The sequence below is a fragment of the Ranitomeya imitator genome, chromosome 3 (genome assembly GCF_032444005.1).
Source record: "Ranitomeya imitator isolate aRanImi1 chromosome 3, aRanImi1.pri, whole genome shotgun sequence".
NCBI lineage: Eukaryota > Metazoa > Chordata > Amphibia > Anura > Dendrobatidae > Ranitomeya > Ranitomeya imitator.
This window is the reverse complement of record NC_091284.1, coordinates 161,328,304-161,341,212: the sequence shown is the minus strand read 5'-3', so window position 1 is coordinate 161,341,212 and position 12,909 is coordinate 161,328,304.

Below are 12,909 nucleotides of genomic sequence, written 5' to 3'. Positions count from 1 at the left end.
TGACGGTGCTGGAACCCCGTTACTAAGCTGTAGGTGCCCGCGCTTAAAAGCACTACCAAGGACCGCCTGACGTTGGCGGAACTCGGATACCCAGGAGGAGGCACCTAAGCCAAAGGCTCGGCCTGGAACCAGCTGACGGTGCTGGAACCAGGTGGTGGACCCCAAGGCCCACAGGAGAGGAGAGAACAGCTAGGCCGCGAGGCAGCCGCAGTTACCGAACCCCAACAGTCCTACAGGGGGAGCTGGGCCTACTGGCACTACAGAACCAGCCTTGACTACCAGTTCACGCAGCCCACATAGGAAGCTCCTAAACTGGAGGCACCCTGGAGTTGGCTAACCCGACCGCACCACGACGGGGCAAGCATAGGCGTCTCAGTGAGCTTGACACAACCCGGAAACAGCTGACGGTGCTGAAACCAGGCTTGGCACGAGGGAGTACCTGTGACAAGAACACTGCCGAGAACCAGCTGGCGGTGCTGGAACCCAGATGCGTTGCGCCAGTGTGCAAGAGCCAATGGCACGACCGAGGACCAGCTGACGGTGCTGGAACCCCGTTACTAAGCTGTAGGTGCCCGCGCTTAAAAGCACTACCAAGGACCGCCTGACGTTGGCGGAACTCGGATGCCCAGGAGGAGGCACCTAAGCCAAAGGCTCGGCCTGGAACCAGCTGACGGTGCTGGAACCAGGTGGTGGACCCCAAGGCCCACAGGAGAGGAGAGAACAGCTAGGCCGCGAGGCAGCCGCAGTTACCGAACCCCAACAGTCCTACAGAGGGAGCTGGGCCTACTGGCACTACAGAACCAGCCTTGACTACCAGTTCACGCAGCCCACATAGGAAGCTCCTAAACTGGAGGCACCCTGGAGTTGGCTAACCCGACTGCAACACGACGGGGCAAACATAGGCATCTCAGCGAGTTTGACACACCCCGGAAACAGCTGACAGTGCTGAAACCAGGTTTGGCACGAGGGAGTACCTGTGACAAAAACACTGCCGAGAACCAGCTGGCGGTGCTGGAACCCAGATGCGTTGCCCCAGTGTGCAAGAGCCAATGGCACGACCGAGGACCAGCTGACGGTGCTGGAACACGGTTACTAAGCTGTAGGTGCCCGCGCTTAAAAGCACTACCAAGGACCGCCTGACGTTGGCGGAACTCGGATACCCAGGAGGAGGCACCTAAGCCAAAGGCTCGGCCTGGAACCAGCTGACGGTGCTGGAACCAGGTGGTGGACCCCAAGGCCCACAGGAGAGGAGAGAACAGCTAGGCCGCGAGGCAGCCGCAGTTACCGAACCCCAACAGTCCTACAGGGGGAGCTGGGCCTACTGGCACTACAGAACCAGCCTTGACTACCAGTTCACGCAGCCCACATAGGAAGCTCCTAAACTGGAGGCACCCTGGAGTTGGCTAACCCGACCGCACCACGACGGGGCAAGCATAGGCGTCTCAGTGAGCTTGACACAACCCGGAAACAGCTGACGGTGCTGAAAATAGGCTTGGCACGAGGGAGTACCTGTGACAAGAACACTGCCGAGAACCAGCTGGCGGTGCTGGAACCCAGATGCGTTGCCTATTAAAGATTGTCTTCCTAGAGCCCCAACTAGCGGTGTTGGAGCTAAGGGTAAGCAGGGGGAGCAGAGTGTAGGCCGAAGCCTGCACTGGAGGCAGCTTTTGTTCTGTTGTGCCAGCGTGGCTTGTGCTGGACACGTTGCCGACTACACAGCAGGGGAACAGCTGGCGTTGCTGAACCCCACTAACACATTGACTGGTGTTTTTCTCTGTGCAGCTAGCAGTTCCGGGCAAAAACTAGCGGTGTTTGAGCCCAGGGTCAGCAGGAGGAGTAGAGGAGCAGAGTGTAGGCCGAAGCCTAGTTGAACCAATTTCAAAGGTTACCTTTAACCCCCCCCTCAGGTGTTGCAAGGTACAAGAGCCACACCTTGAACAGCATTAATGATGCACAAGTCAAAGGTTGCTCTATTTAATTTGGCTCCTTGCACACGCTGAATTAAACACGTACACTATTTAGCCCATTATACTGTCAAACAGTAGTGGAGGCGTGACTACTAGTCTTTTTAAGGAGACGCAGCACAGGTGTACAAATTTACACCTAGGTGCTGTGCGCAGATTCCTTACCGTTGTTATTTGCAGTACAGGAAACTGCGCTCTTGTGTTATCCCTTGGCAATACCCTGTTAGTGCAGGCCGTCTCATGACCTCATTTCATGTTGGCCGGTGCGGTTAACGATGGCCATAAATCCCAGACCCACAGTGGCTTTCCCTAAAGTCACACTGCGGTGCTGGGATTCGTGGCCTTGTGCAGTAAATATGTTCGCCGCTCACACATGTCCTTACACCTGCTTCAGACTGGGCGGCCTCAGCTGATCCCTTATCGCATGCCGCGGCCATGAGGCCGCACAGTCAGAAGAAGGCGGAAGGAGGGAAGTGAAGACAGGGGAACATATGCACTGCTCGTGCCCATCAATCACACCCTCGCAGTCAAAATATATGAGACAACGGGGGGCGTTGTGTCGGGCAGGGGGGACGCACAGGCACAGCCAGCCAACCAATGATGTCAGGAGACGGGCAGCGCTAACAATGGGGGTGCTGCGTGTCATTAAAAAGGAAAGTCACACCTCAGGGACATTGTAATGGTCTGAAATGAGACACATTTTGTACTTGTTGAGTTCCACGTGTGCAAGGAGAAAAAGTCAGCCACCTTGTACAAATGCAGCAGTACTGCTGTACAAGGTGGCTGTTATACATAGAAACACCTGGGGGGGTGGGGGGCAGGCTCCCTTCAATTTCAGTTCATGTGCCTGCGTGGCGTTTGCAGGACACGTTGCCAGCTACACAGCAGGGGAACAGCTGGCGGTGCTGAACCCCACTAACACATTGGCTGGTGTTTTTCTCTGTGCAGCTAGCATGTCCGGGCAGAAACTGGCGTTGTTTGAGCCCAGGGTCAGCAGGAGGAGGAGAGGAGCAAAGTGTAGGCCGAAGCCTGCACTGGTGGCAGCTTTTGGTCAGTTGTGCCAGCGTGGCTTGTGCTGGACACGATGCCGACTACACAGCAGGGGAACAGCTGGCGGTGCTGAACCCCACTAACACATTGGCTGGTGTTTTTCTCTGTGCAGCTAGCATGTCCGGGCAGAAACTGGCGGTGTTTGAGCCCGGGGTCAGCAGGAGGAGGAGAGGAGCAGAGTGTAGGCCGAAGCCTGCACTGGTGGCAGCTTTTGGTCGGTTGTGCCAGCGTGGCTTGTGCTGGACACGATGCCAACTACACAGCAGGGGAACAGCTGGCGGTGCTGAACCCCACGAACACATTGACTGGTGTTTTTCTCTGTGCAGCTAGCAGTTCCGGGCAGAAACTAGCGGTGTTTGAGCCCAGGGTCAGCAGGAGTAGAGGAGCAGAGTGTAGGCCGAAGCCTAGTTGAACCAATTTCAAAGGTTACCTTTAACCCCCCCCTCAGGTGTTGCAAGGTACAAGAGCCACACCTTGAACAGCATTAATGATGCACAAGTCAAAGGTTGCTCTATTTAATTTTGCTCCTTGCACACGCTGAATAAAACACGTACACTATTTAGCCCATTATACTGTCAAACAGTAGTGGAGGCGTGACTACTAGTCTTTTTAAGGAGATGCAGCACAGGTGTCAAAATTTACACCTAGCTGCTGTGCGCAGATTCCTGAGCGTTGTTATTTGCTGTACAGGAGTCTGCGCTATTGTGATCCCTTGGCCATGCGCTGTGAGCGCTTCCTGTCTTCTGACCTCATTTAATGTCGGCCGTTACAGTTAGCGATGGACATGAATCCCAGACCCACAGTGTGTTTTCAAAAAATCACACTGCGTGGCTGGGATTCGTGGCCTTGTTCAGTAAATATGTTTGACGCTCACACATGTCCTTACACCTGCTTCAGACTGGGCGGCCTCATCTGATCCCTTATCGCCTGCCGCGGCCATGAGGACACCCAGTCTGAAGAAGGCGGAAGGAGATGAGTGAACACAGGCAAACATATGCACTGCACATGCCCATCAATCACACCCTCGCTGTTCAAAAAAATAAGACACCGAGGGGCGTTGTTTCGAGCAGGGCAGACGCACAGGCGCAGCCAGCTAACCAATGATGTCAAAAGACGGGCAGCGCTAACAAGGGTGGTGCTGCGTATCATTAGAAAGGAAAGTCACACCTCAGGGACAGTGGAATGGTCTCAATGAGACACATTTTGTACGTGTTGAGTTCCACGTGGGCAAGGAGAAAAAGTCAGCCACCTTGTACAAATGCAGCAGTACTGCTGTACAAGGTGGCTGTTTTACATAGAAACACCTGGGGGTGGGGGGCAGGCTCCCTTCAATTTCAGTTCATGTGCCTGCGTGGCGTTTGCAGGTCACGTTGCAAGCTACACAGCAGGGGAACAGCTGGCGTTGCTGAACCCCACTGACACATTGACTGGTGTTTTTCTCTGTGCAGCTCGAATGTCCGGGCAAAAACTGGCGGTGTTAGAGCCCAGGGTCAGCAGGAGGAGGAGAGGAGCAATGTGTAGGCCGAAGCCTGCACTGGTGGCAGCTTTTGGTCGGTTGTGCCAGCGTGGCTTGTGCTGGACACGATGCCGGCTACACAGCGGGGGAACAGCTGGCGGTGCTGAACCCCACTAACACATTGGCTGGTGTTTTTCTCTGTGCAGCTAGCATGTCCGGGCAGAAACTGGCGGTGTTTGAGCCCGGGGTCAGCAGGAGGAGGAGAGGAGCAGAGTGTAGGCCGAAGCCTGCACTGGTGGCAGCTTTTGGTCGGTTGTGCCAGCGTGGCTTGTGCTGGACACGATGCCAACTACACAGCAGGGGAACAGCTGGCGGTGCTGAACCCCACGAACACATTGACTGGTGTTTTTCTCTGTGCAGCTAGCAGTTCCGGGCAGAAACTAGCGGTGTTTGAGCCCAGGGTCAGCAGGAGGAGTAGAGGAGCAGAGTGTAGGCCGAAGCCTAGTTGAACCAATTTCAAAGGTTACCTTTAACCCCCCCCTCAGGTGTTGCAAGGTACAAGAGCCACACCTTGAACAGCATTAATGATGCACAAGTCAAAGGTTGCTCTATTTAATTTTGCTCCTTGTACACGCTGAATAAAACACGTACACTATTTAGCCCATTATACTGTCAAACAGTAGTGGAGGCGTGACTACTGTTCTTTTTAAGGAGATGCAGCACAGGTGTCAAAATTTACACCTAGCTGCTGTGCGCAGATTCCTGAGCGTTGTTATTTGCTGTACAGGAGTCTGCGCTATTGTGATCCCTTGGCCATGCGCTGTGAGCGCTTCCTGTCTTCTGACCTCATTTAATGTCGGCCGTTACGGTTAGCGATGGACATGAATCCCAGACCCACAGTGTGTTTTCAAAAAATCACACTGCGTGGCTGGGATTCGTGGCCTTGTTCAGTAAATATGTTTGACGCTCACACATGTCCTTACACCTGCTTCAGACTGGGCGGCCTCATCTGATCCCTTATCACCTGCCGCGGCCATGAGGACACCCAGTCTGAAGAAGGCGGAAGGAGATGAGTGAACACAGGCAAACATATGCACTGCACATGCCCATCAATCACACCCTCGCTGTTCAAAAAAATAAGACACCGAGGGGCGTTGTTTCGAGCAGGGCAGACGCACAGGCGCAGCCAGCTAACCAATGATGTCAAAAGACGGGCAGCGCTAACAAGGGTGGTGCTGCGTATCATTAGAAAGGAAAGTCACACCTCAGGGACAGTGGAATGGTCTCAATGAGACACATTTTGTACGTGTTGAGTTCCACGTGGGCAAGGAGAAAAAGTCAGCCACCTTGTACAAATGCAGCAGTACTGCTGTACAAGGTGGCTGTTTTACATAGAAACACCTGGGGGTGGGGGGCAGGCTCCCTTCAATTTCAGTTCATGTGCCTGCGTGGCGTTTGAAGGTCACGTTGCAAGCTACACAGCAGGGGAACAGCTGGCGGTGCTGAACCCCACTGTCACATTGACTGGTGTTTTTCTCTGTGCAGCTCGCATGTCCGGGCAAAAACTGGCGGTGTTAGAGCCCAGGGTCAGCAGGAGGAGGAGAGGAGCAATGTGTAGGCCGAAGCCTGCACTGGTGGCAGCTTTTGGTCAGTTGTGCCAGCGTGGCTTGTGCTGGACACGATGCCGGCTACACAGCGGGGGAACAGCTGGCGGTGCTGAACCCCACTAACACATTGGCTGGTGTTTTTCTCTGTGCAGCTAGCACTTCCGGGCAGAAACTGGCGGTGTTTGAGCCCAGGGTCAGCAGGAGGAGGAGAGGAGCAGAGTGTAGGCCGAAGCCTGCACTGGTGGCAGCTTTTGGTCAGTTGTGCCAGCGTGGCTTGTGCTGGACACGATGCCGACTACACAGCAGGGGAACAGCTGGCGGTGCTGAACCTCACTAACACATTGACTGGTGTTTTTCTATGTGCAGCTAGCAGTTCCGGGCAAAAACTAGCGGTGTTTGAGCCCAGGGTCAGCAGGAGAGGAGCAGAGTGTAGGCCGAAGCCTAGTTGAACCAATTTCAAAGGTTACCTTTAACCCCCCTCAGGTGTTGCAAGGTACAAGAGCCACACCTTGTGCAGCATTAATGCTGCACAAGTAAAAGGTTGCTCTATTTGTTTTGCTCCTTGCACACGCTGAATAAAACACGTACACTATTTAGCCCATTATACTGTCAAACAGTTGTGGAGGCGTGACTTGTCTTTTTAAGGAGACGCAGCACAGGTGTCAAAATTTGCACCTAGTTACTGGGCGCAGATTCCTGAGCATTGTTATTTGCTGTACAGGAGTCTGCGCTATTGTGATCCCTTGGCCATGCGCTGTGAGCGCTTCCTGTCTTCTGACCTCAATTCATGTCGGCCGTTGCGGTTAGCGATGGACATGAATCCCAGACCCACAGTGTGTTTTCAAAAAATCACACTGCGTGGCTGGGATTCGTGGACTTGTGCAGTAAATAGGTTTGCCGCTTACACATGTCCTTACACCTGCTCCAGACTGGGCGGCCTCAGCTGATCCCTTATCGCCTACCACGGCCAGGAGGCCGCACAGTCTGAAGAAGGCGGAAGGAGATGAGTTAAGACAGGCGAACATATGCACTGCTCGTGCCCATAAACCACACCCTCGCTGACAAAATAAATATGACAACGAGGGGCGTTGTTTCTAGCAGGGCGGATGCACAGGCGCAGCCAGCTAACCATGATGACAAAAGACGGGAAACGCTACCAAGGGGGGTGCTGCGTATCATTAGAAAGGAAAGTCACACCTCAGGGACAGTGGAATGGTCTCAATGAGACACATTTTGTACGTGTTGAGTTCCACGTGGGCAAGGAGAAAAAGTCAGCCACCTTGTACAAATGCAGCAGTACTGCTGTACTAGGTGGCTGTTATACATAGAAACACCTGGGGGGGTGGGGCCAGGTTCCCTTTAATTTCAGTTCATGTGCCTGCGTGGCGTTTGCAGGTCACGTTGCCGGCTACACAGCAGGGGAACAGCTGGCGTTGCTGAACCCCACTAACACATTGGCTGGTGTTTTTCTCTGTGCAGCTAGCACTTCCGGGCAAAAACTAGCGGTGTTTGAGCCCAGGGTCAGCAGGAGGAGGAGAGGAGCAGAGTGTAGGCCGAAGCCTGCACTGGTGGCAGCTTTTGTTCTGTTGTGCCAGCGTGGCTTGTGCTGGACATGTTGCCGACTACACAGCAGGGGAACAGCTGGCGGTGCAGAACCCCACTGACACATCACCTAGTGTTTTTTCTGTGTAGACAACACTTCCAGGTGGCAACTGACAGTGTTGAAACCCAGGGAATCAAAGAGGAGCAGAGTGTAGGCCGAAGCCTGCAGTGGAGCAAGTTGAAAGGGAACCTTTAACCCCCCCCCCCAGGCATTTGTTGCTGAAAGAGCCATCTTGTACAGCAGTAATACTGCACATGGAAAATGGTGGCTCCGAAAATTATGCTCCTTGCAAACGCTGAAGTACACACTCATATAATGTGTCCCCTCACACCGTCAAACCATCCCGGAAGTGGGACTTTCCTTTGTAATGTGACACAGCACAGCCGTCATTCCAACCCCCTTGGTGCCGGGCGCCACCTCCTCAACGTTGTTTGGTTCTGTCACGGAGCCCGCGCTGTAATGTTATCCCTTGGCCATGCACAGTTAGCGGTGCCCGTCTTCTGACATCATGTAGGTGTCAGGCTGGCAGTGCCTGTGCGTCCAAGCTGCCCGAGATCCAACCTTGCAGTGTCATCTAATGTAGTCCCACTGCGGGCCAGGGATCCATGGGCATGCGCAGTGCATATCATCGCCTCTCACTCACCTCCTTCCTGCTTCTTCAGACTGTGCGGCGTCACGGCCGTGGCATGCTATTAGGGATCAGCTGACGCCGCCTAGTCTGAAGAAGCGTGAAGAAGGGGAGTGAGAGGCTAGTATATGCACTGCGCATGGCCATGGATACCAGGCCCACTGTGGGATCACATTAGACGACACTGCGAGGTGTGATTTCGGGCAGCGTGGACGCACAGGCGCAGCCAGGACGACAACAAATGATGTCAGAGGACGGGCAGCGCAAACTGTGCATGGCCAAGGGATAACATAACAGCGCAGGGTCCATGACGGAATCAAACAACGCTAAGGAGGCAGCGCACGGTGCCAAGGGGGTAGCAATGACGGCTGTGCTGCGTCACATTACAAAGGAAAGTCCCACCTCCGGGACGGTTGGACGGTGTGAGGGGACACATTACATGAGTGTGTAGTTCAGCGTTTGCAAGGAGCATAATTTCAAGAGCGACCTTTCCCTTGTGCAGTATTAGTGCTGCACATGGTGGCTCTTTCAGTAACAAACGCCTGGGGGGGGGGGACAGGTCCCCTTACATTTTAGTTGTGCCAGCGTGGCGGTCGCATGACACGTTGCCGGATACACAGCTGGGGATCAGCTGACGTTACTGAACCCCAATAACAGAGGAGCGACTGTTGACTGTGCACACAGCACTTCCAGGCACCAACTGGCGGTGTTAGAGCCCAGGGACAGCAGGAGGAGCAGATTGGAGGTATTGCCGCACACACAGCTGGGGATCAGCTGATGTTACTGAACCCCAATAACAGAGGAGCGACTGTTGACTGTGCACACAGCACTTCCAGGCACCAACTGGCGGTGTTAGAGCCCAGGGACAGCAGGAGGAGCAGATTGGAGGTATTGCCGCACACACAGCTGGGGATCAGCTGACGTTACTGAACCCCAATAACAGAGGAGCGACTGTTGACTGTGCACACAGCACTTCCAGGCACCAACTGGCGGTGTTAGAGCCCAGGGACAGCAGGAGGAGCAGAGGAACAGAGTGTAGGCCGAAGCCTGATTGGAGCAAGTTGAAAGGAAACCTTTAACCCCCCCCCCAAGACGTTTGTAGCTGAAAGAGCCATCTTGTGCAGCACTAAGGATGCAAAAGGAAAAGGTTGCTCTTTTAATTATGCTCCTTGCAAACACCGAAGTAAACACTAAAAATGTGTCCCTTTATACCGTTAAACCGTTCCGGAGGTGCGAATTTCCTTCGTAATGGGACACAGCACAGCTGTCATTCCTATCCCCTTGATGCCGTGCGCTGCCTCCTCAGCGTTGTTTTAAGCTGTCACGGAGCCTGCGCTGTTCTGTTAGCCCTTGGCCATGCCCAATTAGCGCTGCCTGTCTTCTGACATAATTTGGTGTCAGGCTGTCAGTGCCTGTGCGTCCACGCTGTTCCAGATCCCACCTCGCAGTCTCGTCTAACGTAATCCCACTGCGGGCCTTGGAACCATGGGCATGCACAGTGCATAACCTCGACTCTCACTCCCCTCCTTCCCTCTTCTTCAGACTGTGCGGTGTCACAGCCGTGGCATGCTAGGGATCAGCTGACGGCGCACAGTCTAAAGAAGGCGGAGGGAAATGAGCGAGAGCCCGAGGGGAAGATATGCACTGCGCATGCCCATGGATCCCAGGCCCGCAGTGTGACTCAATCAGAAGACACTGCGAGGCGGGATCTCGGGCAGCGCAGCCGCACAGGCGCAGCCAGCCTGACACCAAATTATGTCAGAAGACAGGCAGCGCAAATAGGGCATGCCCAAGGGATAACAGAACAGCGCAGGCTCCGTGACAGCTTTAAACAACGCTGAGGAGGCAGCGCATGGCACCAAGGGGGTAGGAATGACGGCTGTGCTGCGTCACATTACGAAGGAAAGTCCCAGCTCCGGGACGGTATAACGGTATCAGTGAACACATTTTATAAGTGTTAAGTTCTGCGTGTGCAAAGAGCTAAAAAAAAAGAGCTACCTTTTCCTTGTGCAGCATTACTGCTGCACAAGATGGCTCTTTCAGTAACAAACGACGGGGGGGGGGGACAGGTTCCCTTACATTTAGGTTGTTGTGCCAGCATGGCGGTCGCAGGACACATTGCCGGCTACACAGCTGGGGATCAGCTGACGTTACTGAAACCCAATAACACTGGGTCGTATGTTTTTACTGTGCAGCCTGCACTTCTGAGCCGCAACTGGCGGTGTTGGAGCCCAGGAATAGCAGTTCAGGTGGTAGAAAGATGAACACAGCAGGAGACCTGGATGACACCCAATTACTTAATCAGGCAGAGGAGTGGCAAATTCCTGCGAGATCCAGGCCTGGTTCATTTTCAGGAAAGTAAGCCGGTCAACGTTATCGGAGGATAGTCGCATGCGACGGTCTGTTAGTACACCACCTGCGGCACTAAAGACACGTTCCGATAAGACACTAGCCGCAGGGCAAGCCAGCACCTCCAATGCACACTGGCTTAGCTCTGGCCATGTATCCAGCTTAGAGACCCAAAACTTGAACGGGGAAGAGCCGTCTGGGAGTACAGTAAGAGGGCAAGCCATGTAGTCTGTCACCATCTGACGGAACCGTTGCCTCCTGCTGACTGGAGCCGCCGGTGATGGTGTAGACATTTGGGGCGGGCACACAAAAGTGTGCCAGAGTTGTGCCATACTGGGCTTGCCTTGGGCAGAGGCACTGCTTCTGCTCCCTCTTTGGGCAGAGCCTCCCCCACTGCCTCAACGCACTGAGCTGCTTTGTAAAGCACTAGCAGCACTCCTCTCAGTTGGACAGGAGAAGATGATGGAATTCACCAGTGTGTCGTGGTACTCCCGCAATTTACGCTCCCGGGTCAACGCAGGGATGAGGTTTTGGACGTTGTCCCAGTAGCGAGGATCGAGGAGGGTGAACACCCAATAATCAGGCATGTTGAGAATGTGGTCGATGCGGCGGTCATTTCTCAGGCACTGCAGCATGAAATCCACCATGTGCTGCAGAGTGCCAACTGGCCCAGAAACGCTGTCCCCTGCTTGAGACATGATCTCTGCCCGCTCGTCATCACCCCACCCTCGCTGTACACACTGACCACTGGACAATTGTGTCGCTCCCTCCTCTGGACGGAGCTCTTCCTCCTCCATTGACTCCTCCTCATCCTCCTCACAAATTGGCCCCTGCGTACCCCTTTGTGAGGAACCACGTGGCGCTGACTCTCCAGAAGCTGATGGAAAAGGTGACTCCTCATCCTCCACCTCTTCCACCACATCATCCCTTAACCCTTGCAAAGTTTGCTGAAGCAGGCAGATAAGGGGGACAGTCATGCTGACTAGTGCATCATCTGCACTTGCCATCCGCGTGGAATAATCAAAAGGACGCAAAACCTGGCAGACGTCCTTCATAGTGGCCCACTCTGTGGTTGTGAAGTCTGATCGGCGCTGACTGCGACTTCTTTGCGCCTGATGCAGCTGGTACTCCATAACTGCTTGCTGCTGCTCACACAACCGCTCCAACATATGTAACGTGGAATTCCACCGGGTAGGTAGGTCACATATGATGCGGTGTTCCGGAAGGCGGTATCGGCGCTGCAGAGCAGCAATGCGGGATCTGGCCAAGCTGGAACGCCGCAAGTGAGCACACTCTAGGCGGACCTTGTGCAGCAGGGCATCAAGATCCGGATAGTCCCTCAGAAAACTCTGCACAACCAAATTGAGCACATGTGCCAGACATGGGATGTGAGTGAGGTTGCCAAGGGCCAAAGCTGCCACCAGATTTCGGCCATTGTCACACACTACCATGCGTGGCTGGAGATTCGCTGGCAGTAACCACACATCGCTCTCCTGCTTGATGGCATTCCAGAGCTCCTGCGCTGTGTGGCTTCGATGCCCCAATGAAACTGGTTTCAAGACGGCCTGCTGACGTTTGGCCACGGCTGTGCTCATGTCGGTCATAGGTAAACATTCACGGGTCCATGTGGAGGTGGACTGTGACGGATCCTGCAGAGAGGAATCAGAGGAACTGGTGTAAGAGGAGGAGTCGATGCGTACAGACTGGATTCCTGCAATCCTTGGAGTGGGCAGGACACGTCCTGCGCCACTCGCACGATCTGTACCTGGCTCAACAACATTAACCCAATGGGCAGTGAGGGAAACATATCGCCCCTGTCCATGCTGACTGGTCCACGCATCGGTGGTGAGGTGGACCTTGCTACTGACGGCGTTCAGTAGCGCATGTTTTATGTTTGCCTCAACATGCCTGTGCAGGGCAGGGACAGCCTGCCTGCTGAAGTAAAAGCGGCTGGGCACCTTGTACTGTGGGACTGCCAATGCCATCAAGTCACGGAAGCTGTCAGTCTCCACCAGCCTGAACGAGAGCATTTCCAGGGACAACAGTTTGGCAATGCCTGCATTCAGAGCCTGTGCTCGGGGGTGGTTGGCCGAGAATGCCCGCCTTTTCTCCCATGCCTGGACTACCGATGGCTGTAGAGTAGACTGGGAGTGTGAGGATGACTGGGAAGGTGGTGCTGTGGGTGGAATTACACTAGGTCTCTGGACAACAGTGGAGGAAGAGGCAACACGAGATGAAGAGGTGGTAGCTGC